This window comes from Scyliorhinus torazame, chromosome 7 (assembly GCF_047496885.1).
Source record: "Scyliorhinus torazame isolate Kashiwa2021f chromosome 7, sScyTor2.1, whole genome shotgun sequence".
In the NCBI taxonomy this organism is placed as follows: Eukaryota; Metazoa; Chordata; class Chondrichthyes; order Carcharhiniformes; family Scyliorhinidae; genus Scyliorhinus; species Scyliorhinus torazame.
Genome location: NC_092713.1, coordinates 254689475 through 254704359, shown reverse-complemented (window position 1 = coordinate 254704359; position 14885 = coordinate 254689475). Strand labels below are relative to the sequence as shown.

The window sequence follows — 14885 nt, the reverse complement described above, 5'->3', positions numbered from 1 at the left end:
AGGGTTTCCTTGGCTTCCTTTTGCCTTTACCAGAGTATTTATATATTCAACATTGTTGAACAGGATACTAGGTATTGAAGCTGGAAAAAAATAGGAGCACTATGCAATTCATTGCAATGGGAGAGTTGTCAAGCTCTGGAATTGATGGCATAAATTCACAGGATAATTAGAAAGGTAAATAATTCATCCCACCTTGCTCAAACCAAAGAGATTCCAATGTCCACCCACTTGCAGCCCTATTATTGCACCTAAGATTTTATTTAATGATTCCAGGAAGCTTTCCTCCATATTCTTCCTGGAAGTGTATTCCATATATTTAATTGCTCTTTGTTTGAGGAAGGATCTGCTGATATCATCCTGAAATGATCCGTTTGAGGGGTGGCACGGTAGCTCAGTGGTTAGCACTACTGCCTCACGCCGCTAAGGACCCGGGTTCGATCCGGCCCCGGGTCACTGTCCGTGTGGAGCTTGCACATTCTCCCCGTAACCGCAAGGGACTCACCCCAACAATCCAAAGATGTGCCGGGTAGATGCATTGGCCACACTAAATTGCCCCTCAATTGGAAAAAAAAGAATTCGTTACTCTAAATTTATTTTTAAAAATGATCCGTTGCCGGTTTGAACCTTAGTTTGCTGAGTTCAACTCTTGGGAGCTCCATTCAGAGGAATATTCTGGATTAACCTTTTCTAAAGCTATAACACTCATCTATCTTTATGATATCATCTTGCAAATTATTATTTTCCAGTTTAAATGCCTATGCCTATCCATTCTTTCCTCATAACCTAACCCCTTGACACAGAGAATCAGGTTCATGTCTCTCTACGGAAACCCACAGTTTCTGTAGTGTAGTGGTTATCACGTTTGCCTCACACGTGAAAGGTCCCCGGTTCGAAACCCGGCGGAAACATTTTTCATTAGAACGGTGGAGGTTGCAGGATGACCTGGTAGAGGTCTACAAGATTATGTGGGGAATGGATAGAGTGGATGGGCAGGCACTCTTTCCCAGGGTGGAGGGGTCAGGGGGCATAGGTTTCAGGTCAGTGGGGCAACGTTTAGAGGAATCGTGCGATGCAGGGTCAGTCACCAGGGGGCATAGGTTTAAGGTCCGTGGCTGAAAGTTTAGAGGAGATGTGTGATGCAGGGATCAGTCACCAGGGGGCATTGGTTCAAGGTCCATGGGTCTTACAGATAATGGTCTTAAGAGAAAGTGAATAGTCTTTGTTAGAAAACTGCTTTCAGCTTGAGAGAGAAAGAGACAAAAAGACTCAACAGCAGCTGTGACATGTGTAGTTTGAAAGAGAGAGAAAGAGAAATGTCAGCAAGCAGCTGTGTGGTGGCATTCTCCTTTAACCGACACCGAAATCGGGAAATGCGTTTGGGCGGAGAATCGCTTCCGAGGCCAAAATCGCGGCAGGCGCCAATTTGACAGCAAATCACAATTTTCCGCCACCTCGAAAGCAGTGTCAATGCGTTTCATTCCGCACGGACAGTAGACACCGTCATTTGTATGTCATTAGCGCGCCGGCCCGGTCCTCTCCAGGGCCTCCATGTTTCTCCGGCTCCGATGGGCCGAGTTCCCGACGGCGTGGTTCACTTGTGCTTTTAAAAATTGTGAAACCGGCGTGGCGGCTGCTGAGGGAGAGAGGGGGGGTACGTAAGGTGCCCAACGTCACCATAGTTTGCTGACAGTTGTGCTGCTGGCCTGGGGGCTTCTGCCAGGGCCGGAGGGGGAGGAGTATCTTTGGGCTGATGAGTGAATACTAAAACTGCCCAGTTGAATTTTAACATCCACACATAATTCCTCATTGGACTCTGACATTGGACTTGGAACACATATAGACAAATATTCATTTTTCTGTGATTCATGTATTGTAAGACTCCTTTTCTCTGTCCCCACACTTACTGTGTGTGTGTGCAGACTGGGATGTTCCTATCACTCCTTTTTCCATGTTTTGAATGTGTAAAACAAACAAACTCTCTGAGTTAATCTTGTCATGTGAGAGTACCTTTAAGAAATGGATGTTTAAGCAATGTATCTTTAAGAAATGGAGCTGATCATATTACTGAAGTGATGTCAGAGGGTGGGGGGAGATGAGCTCACTTCTGCTTTTTTGAGTTTCAGTTTGAGAACGCAGCTGGGAGTGTCTGTGTGTTTTGCTGAGTGCTGCAGGAAGAAACACAGAGCTGGTCTGTTGATGTCTGCAATCCAAAGACTATGAATATATTGAATGTAACCTAACGTCTGTTTTTGCAGGTTTGAAGTCTTTTGGATGTTTAAAGGAACAGTTTGAAGGATTATTTAGTGTTGTCGTCTTTTGGGGTTATCTTTGAAGTAATGGGTGTTAAGATATTCAATGTTTGTTTTTAAAAGGTTAACTTGAGTTCATTGAATAAACATTGTTTTGTTTTAAAAACCTTTTGTCCATTTCTGCTGTATCACACCTGGAGAGTACGCCGTGTGCTCCCCACACCACAATCTATTAAAAGTTGTGGGTCAGTTGAACTCCATGAAACACTGGGGTTCTGTAAACCTGGACCCATAGCAATCTTAATCCAATTTTGCTGGGGAGTATTGCTCAAATTGGAGCATAACAACCCCCTGGATAGCTACGAAGGAGGGTCATAAACACTGAAAACATTGGGTGTGATTCAGCGACCTTACTGTGCTTGCCGCAAATCCGGGTGCAATGGGTGAATCGCGCACAAGCCCCAAATAGGGCTCTGTACCGGGCACCAGGTCAATCATGAGCCACCTGACTCGCTATGCCTGGCGCGATCTGGAGCTCGCCCAAACTGGACAAGATCCAGATCTGAATATTTAAGTGAGCCCAACGGCTGATATAAATACTTGGACACTGGGTTCACCTGGAGCCCAGGATTCAGCGGCTGCACCTGGGAGACCTCGCTAGAGCGCCATTTAGTACTGGTGCCCACAAACAGCCCCTGGGGCAGAGAGTTCTCCCAGCTCATTGGAGATCCCCTGGTGATTGGGCACTGGGCAGGGTGGAACCCTGGCACTCCCCAGGGCACCTTGGCATGGTCAGCCTGGCACCTTGGCAGTGCCACCCTGGTACTGCCAGGGTGTCTAGGTGCCACTGCCAGGGGCGCCACGAAGGTGTTACGGTGCCCAGGTGGTGCAAGTTGGCACTGCCAGAGGGTCAGGCTCAGGGGTGGCCTGGCCTAGTACAGGAGGGGTGAGGGGGGGTTTCCATGGGCCTCCCTAAGGTTGGAGGTGTGGTCATAAAAGTGGAGGGGGGGTGGCTGAAAGAGTGGCGGGAAACAGATCGGGGTTGCTGGACAAAATGGCACCCTGATCTGTGAGAAACCTTTAAGAAATTCCACTAAGTGCGGCCTCAGCGGGGAGATACTCCTCGATGCCAAGAAGAAGGCAAAGTGCCCTTGGATATCGGGATGTTCCTTGGCGCTGCGCCGTTCAGTGAACTTTAACTTGAGTCCGCTGAATCGTGTCCATTAACTCTGTTTTCTCGCCATAGATGCAGCCGGACCAGCTGAGTTTATCCAGCATTTTCTGTTTTTATTTCCGATTTTTTGCATCCGCAGTATTTTGCATTTACCATTCATGTTTGGTTGTGACAGGACTGCAGATCTCAGATCTGAGCTGTCGGTTTAATTTGATTCAGCCAGTCTTTTGGGGGAGATAGTTCCAGAGGACACTAACCTTTAAGTGAAAAAAATCTTCACTGATTTCACTCCCAACTAGCTCTGGATTTCATGCTCGAATAAATAGTTTCTACATACGCACTGTATCAATTTATCATTTTAAACCTTTCAATCCTTACTTGGTCTTCTGAACTCAAGGGAATATAAACCAAGTTTAACATTTTAAGCCTGCTATCAATCTGGTGAATCTGTGCTATATCTCGCCAACGCCAGTATATCTTCACGGTCTGGTACACAAACCTGAACACATGATTTAATGGCCATGCTGCACCTGTAAAGCATGGCCGTTCAAAGCCGGGAGACCCCGCTCCCAGGATCTCACGAGACGTTGCAAAGTGAATTCTGCCCATTGTGGGCGGGGTCACTTTTTAGCAAATCTGCATATTAAAGCGAGACAGCTAGTCTCACTTTAATGTGCAGATTCCTGAGTTACCCAAGCCGTGGGATCAATCACCTTTGCCTTGGAGCTGTCAGGTAAGCACTGTTCAGTGGAGAGAGATGTCAAGGCAACAATCTGGTTTAGGCCTAACGCTGATACAGTTCAGATGCAACGCACGAGCTATGGATGCAGCTGCATCCCGACCACCAGGCTGGGGAGTGCGAAACACTGTCCGAGTCACAGTGAAGAAAGCGGAAGGAGAGTCACCTGTGGACTGGAAACTCTTCGTGAAGCGGGTGCTGCTCGAGTGTTGTGGGTTTAAAGCAACAGATATCTTCTGCTTGCAAAACTTCCCCAACAATGGGTATTTTGATGTCACCTTCAAGAGCGCGCAGCGTGCATCAAATTCTTGAACGTCTTCAAGGAAAAAGGTAACCAGAGTCCCCTGTCTATCCTGACTGCGGAGCCTCTGTTTACGCTACCGTCGCAGCAAATCCGGGTTGTTACACTGCACACGTACAACCCCCACGTTCCCGTGTCTGATGTGCTCACGTTCCTCGCCAGGTACGCTGAGCTGAAAAGTGACAGCGTGCAAGTGAAAGATACCTTCGGCATCTGGACAAGTGAGCACCAGATCAAGGTGACTCTGAGAACAGATGGCAATGGAACCATCCTGCATCCCCCCTCCAGTTTCGCCATTGGAGGAAATCGTGGCTACCTCTACTACGTGGGGCAGCCACGAGTATGCCACACCAGGGCAAAACGGGGCATGTTGCCGCAAACTGCAGTGTGACCTTCTGCAAAAACTGCAGGCAGGAGGTACACATGACTAAGGACTGCAAAGAAGACAAGTGCTGCAACCAGTGTGGGGAGGCCGGCCATCTTTACAGGGCCTGCCCGAAACGCGGGGCGACATATGCACAGATCATCAGCAGCGGAGTTAAAAAGGCGACCACAGAGGAGGGTCATACACCCTCCACCGAAAAAGACACCACGGCACAGAATGCGGAAAAGCAACAGAAGGGCCCCCTACAAAAAGAGGAGGCCCCAGCACGCCCTGACAACCCAACCCCAGCCTCATCTGACGAGGAACACTCAATGGAGGAGGATGGGACAAAGAATAAAGAGCCCTGGGAAACAGTGAACAGGGACAAACGAAAAAGAAAACAAAAAAACAAACTGAAGAACCCCCCGATGGGGAGTGGGAAAAAGCGACACCTTTCAGCCAGCGGACTTAGCGCCGACACCTCCTCCGATGAGGGAAAACAAGACAAGAATAGGCCTCAAATAAAGAGGCAAAGCACCAATGTGGAACGGGAGGCACAGCCCCCCCAGACCACAGACCGGGAAGAAAATAAAACACGGCGAGACAATCAACCTCTGGCTCATGGGAACAGCAATATGACCAACGGCCACCAAACGGCGGACATCGAAAACAAGGTCACAGACCAACCCCCGAAAGCAACAAGCAGCAACAACCCAGACGAAGACCGGCCTGCAACCCCAACACCTACTGACTGCCACAACGAACGACAGGGCTACACCACCCCCCCAATGCACCTGCATCAAGTTCACGGGGCCAGTGCGGACCAGAACAGTTTCCTCAGCCCTGCAACTGTGCTAAAGTTTGCGAGCACCACCGGCATGCTGGGGAACATCCAACAACTGGAACAGCCAACTGTATAGACTCTGGACTCTTGAGACTGGTAAATCTACCTTTTTACAATGGGTTTAAAAATTGCATCCATAAATGTGCGAAGCATCAAAGATACTTCGCGGTGTGTAGCCACACTCAACTATTTAGCAAATGTGAAAGCTGACCTACTGTTCCTGCAGGAGTGCGGAATTCCGCACCTCAGCAACTACAGGCGCAGGTCGAGCTGGTGGCCCCACGGGCCATCCATCTGGTCAGGAGGAAACGACTGCCGCTCCTCCGGCCTGGGTATTCTGCTGCGGGGAGGCAACTTCACCATCTCCGAAGTTAAGGAGGTGGTGGGCGGGCGCCTCCTCGTAGCAGACGTCAAACACAAAAACACCCCTCTCAGACTTATTAATGTGTACGCCCCGCCGTAAAAAGTGAGCGGCTGGCAGTCCTTCAGCAACTCCCACTGCTGTTGGCCACCTCCAAGCTGGTCATCCTGGGTGGTGACTTCATCTGCATCATCGATGTGGCTGGACGATCCGGCAGAGCCGACAGCAAACTAGACGCTACGTCCAGACTCCTGATGGAAACGGTAAAAGACGCCAAACTGCTCGACGTCTGCAGCAACCCTGCAGACGGAGCGTAGCGTAGATACACATGGTCACGGCCAGACGGGTCCGTCCGCTCCAGGATAGACTTCTTCTTTGTGTCCCGAGCTTTCACGGTCTGGTCCACCGATGTAAGGCGGTTCTTCTCTGACCACTGCCTCCTACTGGCCGACTGCCACCTGCAGGAAGACCAGGGGGTAGGCAGGGGGACATGGAAGCTAAATGTAAAACTGCTGACCCCTGAGAACCTCGAGGAACTCAGGAGGGATTACAAGGGTTGGAGAACTGTGAAACCCCTCTTTGAGGCCCCACATCTCTGGTGGGAAGCAATCAAGGGGAATATCAAGAGGTTTTTCATCCTCAAGGGCGTTCAAAAGGTGAGAGAGAGACGAGGGGTCATGTCCAGGCTCCAGAAAAGTATGCAGAATTTGCTCCAGCTGCAGTCGATGGGGGTGGATGTCAAGGAGGATCTCCAAGAGGTGAAGAGCCAGCAAGCCTTGCTCTACACCTCGGAGGCCTCCAAGGTTATCTTCCGTTCCAGAGTCCGCTCCATGGAGCAGGACGAAAAGTGCTCACGCTTCTTCTTCCAAAAGGTGCACAGAGAGACCTCTGTGATCAGCAGCCTGAAGGAAGAAGATGGCCCTGTAAAGCCATCGCAGTCTGACATCCTGAGGATCAGCCAATCCTTTTATGCCGGACTATATGACCTGAAGCCAACAGATCGCACTGTTTCCCAGACCTTCCTGTCGACTATCACGGAGGTCATAGGCGACAGCGAGCTGGAAAACCTGGACAAACCACTAACTCTGGACGAGCTGACAAAGGCCGCCAAGTCCTTTGAGACGAGTAAAACTCCCGGAAGCGACGGCTTACCGGTTGAGTTGTATTCGGCTCTGTGGGACTGGATGGGCCCAGACCTGCTGGAAGTGTACGAGAGTATGCTTCTGGAAGGCAGCATGTCAGAGTCCATGAGGAAAGGCATCATCACCCTCATCTACAAGCAGAAGGGGGAAAGGGAAGAAATTCGAAATTGGCGACCCATTTCACTGTTGAATGTGGATTACAAAATTCTAGCCAAGGACATCGCCAATCGGGTCAGGTCTGCTCTGGAGTCGGTGATCCACCCTGACCAGACCTGTGCTGTACCCAGCAGGAAGATCTCTGATAGCCTCGCGCTACTCAGGGATACGATCGCCTACATGTAGGACAGGAAGGTGGACATCTGCCTCATCAGGGACACACACCGAGACAAACATCAACTGCTGCTGGAAGGTCATCAACTCGGTGAAAGACGCTCTTTGGTCTGCCCGAAACTTGCTGATCTTCCAGTGCAAAGAGCTGTCCTCGGCCGAGTGTTGCAGACTGGCACATTCCAAGGTCCAGGACTACGTGCTGAGGGACGCACTCAAGCTTGGGGCAGCTGCCGCCAAGGCGCAACAGGGAAAGACCACGGTGTAAGGTCTTACCAGCAAATGTACACCGAGGGGCGGGTAACAGTGTAAACCCCCCTCGGTCTGGGTCATTAACACTCCAATGTATAAAAGAAACATGACAATGTAAGTGTTTAAGAAGGAATTGTAACGTAAAGAGCGATATGTGTGTAAGGTTATCAAAATTGAATGGAAGAAAGTCAAGGGAATGTGTAACTCTGATGGAAATGTACAGTCAAGACAATTCGAAATGTTCTGTAATGTTTATGATACATTTTATGAATAAAGTCTATTTAAAACATTTTTTAAAAATCATTCCAAGGTCCAGGACTGCGTGCTGAGGAAAGCACTCAAGCTTGGGGCAGCTGCCGCCAAGACGCAATGGGGAAAGACCAATTCGAAATGTTCTGTAATGTTTATGATAGATTTTATGAATAAAGTATATTTTTTGAAAAAGAAACATCAAGTGTAATGTAGATTGAGCCTTTGGCTCAGATCTGGTATGTCTCTTGTGGGGACCATGAATTGGATTCAATTTGAATTGTTTTTGGAGCAGGCGAGGAGCTGAATTAGGGGTTCGCCCCTGACCCACACTCTGAGCCCTGGCTTGGTATCTCAGAAAAAGTAAAAAAAAAACCTGGTCTCCACAAGGTTGGGGCAGCTGCCGCCAAGGCGCAATGGGGAAAGACCACTGTGTAAGGTCTTACCAGCAAATGTACACCGAGGGGCGGGTAACAGTGTAAACCCCCCTCGGTCTGGGTCATTAACACTCCAAAGAATAAAGGAAACACGACAATGTAAATGTTTAAGAAGGAATTGTAACGTAAAGGGCGATATGTGTGTAATGTTATCAAAATTGAATGGAAGAAAGTCAAGGGAATGTGTAACTCTGATGGAAATGTACAGTCAAGACAATTCGGAAATGTTCTGTAATGTTTATGATAGATTTTATGAATAAAGTATATTTTTTTGGGGAAAAAAAACTGGTCTCCACAAATGGTCGATCGCCTACGTGCAGGACAGGAGGGTGGACACATGCCTCATCAGCCTTGACCAGGAGAAGGCTTTTGACAGAATTTTGCACACCTACATGATGGACGTGTTCTCCAAAATGGGGTTTGGGGAGGGAATTCGCAATTGGATCAAACTGTTCTACACAAACATCGATAGCACAGTCTCAATCAATGGGTGGGAATCAGAAAAGTTCCAGATCAAATCTGGAGTCAGGCAGGGCTGCCCTCTCTCCTCGGCCCTGTTTGTGTGCTGCATAGAACCTTTTGCCGAGTCCATCAGGAAGGATCCGGGTATAAGATGAGTGACGATATCAGGCAGCGGAGGCGTGCAAGTCAAGGCCTCCCTGTACATGGACGACGTCGCCGTCTTCTGCTCGGATCCCACGTCTGTACGCAGGCTCTTGAATGCCTGCGACCAGTTTGAACTGGCCTCGGGAGCCAAGGTAAACCGCGGCAAGAGCGAGGCCATGTTCTTTGGGAACTGGGCCGACCGGTCCTTTGTCCCCTTCACTGTCAGGTCAGATTATTTGAAGGTGCTGGGGATATGGTTCGGAGCTGCTGGGGCATGCTCCAAAAACTGGGAGGAGTGCATAGCCAAGATAAGACAAAACTGGGCATGTGGGAGCAATGCTCCCTCTCCATTGCGGGCAAAACCCTGGTCATCAGGTGTGAGGTACTCTCGGTGTTACTGTACGTAGCGCAGGCCTGGCCCATCACCCGACCCTTCGCCGCAGCAGTCACCCGAACCATCTTCAAATTCATCTGGAGATCCAAGATGGACCGTGTCCGAAGGGACACCATGTACAAACCTCTGGATAAGGCAGGGAGAAATGTACCCAACGTCTCCCTCATCCTGATGGCCACCTTTGTGTGCAGCTGCATCAAGCTGTGCGTGGACCCCCGATATGCAAACACCAAGTGTCACTACATACTGAGGTTCTACCTGTCCCCGGTGTTACGAAGGATTGGCCTGGCCTCATTGCCGCGGAATGCTCCAAGTAGATGGACCGTGCAGTACCACCTGTCCCTCGTGGAAATGTTTTTAAAGAAAAACACCTTTGACCACAAGGCAATGAAGCAATGGTCAGCACGTAATGTCCTCGAGGCCTCAGGGAAAAGGAGACTGTGGAGGACATTGGATGGTTCCCTGAGCAGACTGTCAGAGTCATCTGGCAGAATGCCTCATCACCAGAACTTTCAAACAAGCACCAAGACCTAGCTTGGCTGGTGGTGAGAAGGGCCCTCCCCGTCAGATTCTTCATGTACATCTGAAGGCTCAGCGCCGTTGCACACTGCCCTCGGAGTGGCTGTGGGGGAAATGAGACGGTCACCCACCTCCTTGTGGAATGTGCCTTTGCAAAGAAGATCTGGAGAGAAATGCAGTGGTATTTGTCAAGGTTCATCCTGAGCAGCTCTGTGACACAGGACTCTGTGCTCTGCGGACTGTTTCCAGGGACACACACCGAGACAAACATCAACTGCTGCTGGAAGGTCATCAACTCGGTGAAAGACGCTCTTTGGTCTGCCCGAACCTTGCTGATCTTCCAGTGAAAAGAATTGTCCTCGACCGAGTGCAGACTGGCACATTCCAAGGTCCAGGACTACGTGCTGAGGGACGCACTCAAGCTTGGGGCAGCTGCCGCCAAGGCGCAATGGGGAAAGACCACGGTGTAAGGTCTTACCAGCAAATGTACACCGAGGGGTGGGTAACAGTGTAAACCCCCCTCGGTCTGGGTCATTAACACTCCAATGTATAAAAGAAACATGACGATGTAAATATTTAAGAAAGAATTGTAACGTAAAGAGGGATATGTGTGTAATGTCATCCCAACTGAATGGAGAAAGTCAAGTGAATGTGTAACTTTGATGGAAATGTACAGTCAAGACAATTTGAAATGTTCTGTAATAATTATTAGAAATTTTAAAAATAATGTATATTTTTTGTTAAAAAACCCAAAAGAAAACTGGGGCGTCATTCTCCGACCCCCCGCCGGGTCGGAGAATCGCCAGGGGCTGGCGTGAATCCCGCCCCTGCCGGTTACCGATGTCTCCGGCACCGGATATTCGGCGGGGGCGGGAATCGGGCCGTGCCGGTTGGCGGGCCCCCCGCTGGATTCTCCGGCCCGGATGGGCCGAAGTCCCGCCGATAAATTGCCTGTCCCACCGGCGTGGATTAAACCACCTTTTGAACGGCTGGACAAGGCGGCGTGGGCGGGCTCCGGGGTCCTGGGGGGGGGCGCGGGGTGATCAGGCCCCGGGGGGTGCCTCCCAGTGATATCTGGGTGCCAGCTAGTTTGGGCACTGCCAGGTTGGCACTGCCAGGTTGGCACTGCCAAGCTGGCACTTTTTGCACAGCAGTGAATGGACCAGGGGTGCCTGGTGTTGGTGGGGTGGGGTTACTCCCATAGTATGTTGGGGGTTATGGGTTGCCTCAGGAGCCTCAGATATTGGGGTGCCATTTAAAAATGTCATCCTGATCTCTTGCTACACTAAGGAGTTCCAGCGATTGGTGCTCTTCAGTGTAAAAAACAGGGCGATGTGCCGTCTTGGCCATGTGTTCCCCGTTGAAGCTCTTTATCAAAAGCGAGTCGTGTTTTATAGTCTTCCGTTTCTTGGCGCTGCATGCTCACACAGCGCGGACTGCATGCTCACACAGCGCGGACTGCATGCTCACACAGCGCGGACGGCATGCTCACACAGCGCGGACTGCATGGTCACACAGCGCGGACTGCGCCCTCACACAGCGCGGACTGCGCCCTCACACAGTGTGGACTGCATGCTCACACAGCGTGGACTGCATGCTCACACAGCGCGGACTGCACGCTCACACAGCGCGGACTGCACGCTCACACAGTGCGGACTGCATGCTCACACAGCACCGCCTGCGCCCTCACACAGCGCGGACTGCGCCCTCACACAGTGTGGACTGCATGCTCACACAGCGTGGACTGCACGCTCACACAGCGCGGACTGCGCCCTCACACAGCGCGGACTGCACGCTCACACAGCGCGGACTGCGCCCTCACACAGCGCGGACTGCGCCCTCACACAGCGCGGACTGCACGCTCACACAGCGTGGACTGCACGCTCACACAGCGCGGACTGCACGCTCACACAGCACCGCCTGCACCCTCACACAGCGCGGACTGCACCCTCACACAGCGCGGACTGCGCCCTCACACAGTGTGGACTGCACGCTCACACAGCGTGGACTGCATGCTCACACAGCGTGGACTGCATGCTCACACAGCGCGGACTGCGCCCTCACACAGCGTGGACTGCACGCTCACACAGCGCGGACTGCATGCTCACACAGCGCGGACTGCACGCTCACACAGCACCGCCTGCGCCCTCACACAGCGCGGACTGCGCCCTCACACAGTGTGGACTGCATGCTCACACAGCGTGGACTGCGCCCTCACACAGCACCGCCTGCGCCCTCACACAGCGCGGACTGCGCCCTCACACAGTGTGGACTGCGCCCTCACACAGCACGGACTGCACGCTCACACAGTGCGGACTGCACGCTCACACAGCGTGGACTGCACGCTCACACAGCACCGCCTGCGCCCTCACACAGCGCGGACTGCGCCCTCACACAGTGTGGACTGCGCCCTCACACAGCGCGGACTGCACGCTCACACAGTGTGGACTGCATGCTCACACAGCACGGACTGCATGCTCACACAGCGCGGACTGCATGCTCACACAGCGCAGACTGCATTCTCACACAGCGCGGACATAATTCTCACACAGCGCGGACTGCACGCTCACACAGTGCGGACTGCATGCTCACACAGCGCGGACTGCACGATCACACAGTGCGGACTGCACGCTCACACAGCGCGGACTGCACGCTCACACAGCGCGGACTGCACGTTCACAAAGCGCGGACTGCACGCTCACACAGCGCAGACTGCATGCTCACACAGCGCAGACTGCACGCTCACACAGCACGGACTGCATGCGCACAAAGCGCGGACTGCACGATCACAAAGTGCGGACTGCACGCTCACACAGCGCGGACTGCACGCTCACACAGCGCGGACTGCACGTTCACAAAGCGCGAACTGCACGCTCACACAGCGCAGACTGCATGCTCACACAGCGCGGACTGCACGTTCACAAAGCACGGACTGCATGCTCACACAGTGCGGACTGCGCCCTCACACAGCACGGACTGCGCGCTCACACAGCGCGGACTGCATGCTCACACAGCGCGGACTGCATGCTCACACAGCGCGGACTGCATGCTCACACAGCGCGGAATGCACGTTCACAAAGCACGGACTGCACGCTCACAAAGCACGGACAGCATGCTCACACAGTGCGGACTGCGCCCTCACACAGCGCGGACTGCGCCGTCACACAGCACGGACTGCGTGCTCACACAACGCGGACTGCACGCTCACACAGCGCGGACTGCGCCCTCACACAGCACGGATTGCGCGCTCACACAGCACAGACTGCAGGCTCACACAGCACGGACTGCACGCTCACACAGCACAGAGTGCACGCTCACACAGCGCGGACTGCATGCTCACACAGCGCGGACTGCAAGCTCACACAGCGCGGACTCCACTATCACACAGTGTGGACTGCACGCTCACACAGCGCGGACTGCACGCTCACACAGCGCGGACTGCATGCTCACACAGCGCGGACTGCATGCTCACACAGCGCAGACTGCATTCTCACACAGCGCAGACTGCATTCTCACACAGCGCGGACTGCATGCTCACACAGCGCGGACTGCATTCTCACACAGCGCAGACTGCATTCTCACACAGTGCAGACTGCATTCTCACACAGCGCGGACTGCACGCTCACACAGCGCGGACTGCATGCTCATACAGCGCGGACTGCGCCCTCACACAGCACGGACTGCATGCTCACACAGCGCAGACTGCATTCTCACACAGCGCGGACATAGTTCTCACACAGCGCGGACTGCACGCTCACACAGTGCGGACTGCATGCTCACACAGCACGGACTGCATGCTCACACAGCGCGGACTGCACGATCACACAGTGCGGACTGCACGCTCACACAGCGCGGACTGCACGCTCACACAGCGCGCACTGCACGTTCACAAAGCGCGGACTGCATGCTCACACAGCGCAGACTGCATTCTCACACAGCGCGGACTGCACGTTCACAAAGCACGGACTGCACGTTCACAAAGCACGGACTGCGCCGTCACACAGCGCGGACTGCTCCCTCACACAGCGCGGCCTGCACGCTCACAAAGCACGGACTGCGCCCTCACACAACGCGGACTGCTCACTCACACAGCGCGGCCTGCACGTTCACAAAGCACGGACTGCACGCTCACACAGCACGGACTGCATGCTCACACAGTGCGGACTGCATGCTCACACAGCGCGGACTGCATGCTCACACAGCGCAGACTGCATGGTCACACAGTGCGTACTGCATGCTCACACAGCGCAGACTGCATGCTCACACAGCGCAGACTGCATGCTCACACAGCGCAGACTGCATGCTCACACACCGCAGACTGCATGCTCACACAGCGCGGACTGCATGCTCACACAGCGCTGACTGCATGCTCACACAGCGCAGACTGCGCCCTCACACAGCGTGGACTGCATGCTCACACAGCGCGGACTGCATGCTCACACAGCGCAGACTGCGCCCTCACACAGTGTGGACTGCATGCTCACACAGCGCGGACTGCATGCTCACACAGCACGGACTGCGCCCTCACACAGCGCAGACTGCGCCCTCACACAGTGCGGACTGCATGCTCACACAGCGCGGACTGCATGCTCACACAGCGCGGACTGCATGCTCACACAGTGCGAACTGCATGCTCACACAGCGCAGACTGCATGCTCACACAGCGCAGACTGCGCCCTCACACAGCGCGGACTGCATGCTCACACAGCTCGGACTGCACGCTCACACAGCGCGGACTGCATGCTCACACAGCACCACCTACGCCCTCACACAGCGCGGACTGCATGCTCACACAGCGCGGACTGCATGCTCACACAGCTCGGACTGCATGATCACACAGCGCGGACTGCTCCCTCACACAGCGCGGACTGCATGCTCACACAGCGCGGACTGCATGCTCACACAGCACCACCTACGCCCTCACACA

At 53.1% G+C, this 14885-nt stretch overlaps 1 protein-coding gene and 1 non-coding gene across 2 annotated transcripts in view; one reads left to right on the top strand and one right to left on the bottom strand.

Annotated features, from left to right (window-relative positions):
- Positions 1–14885, bottom strand: part of LOC140426964 (uncharacterized) — a 363390-nt gene that overhangs the window by 260714 nt on the left and 87791 nt on the right. The gene's annotated exons all lie outside the window — the stretch shown is intronic.
- On the top strand, positions 836–908 carry trnav-cac (transfer RNA valine (anticodon CAC)). Its single transcript has one exon. It is a non-coding gene; the product is annotated as a tRNA-Val (tRNA).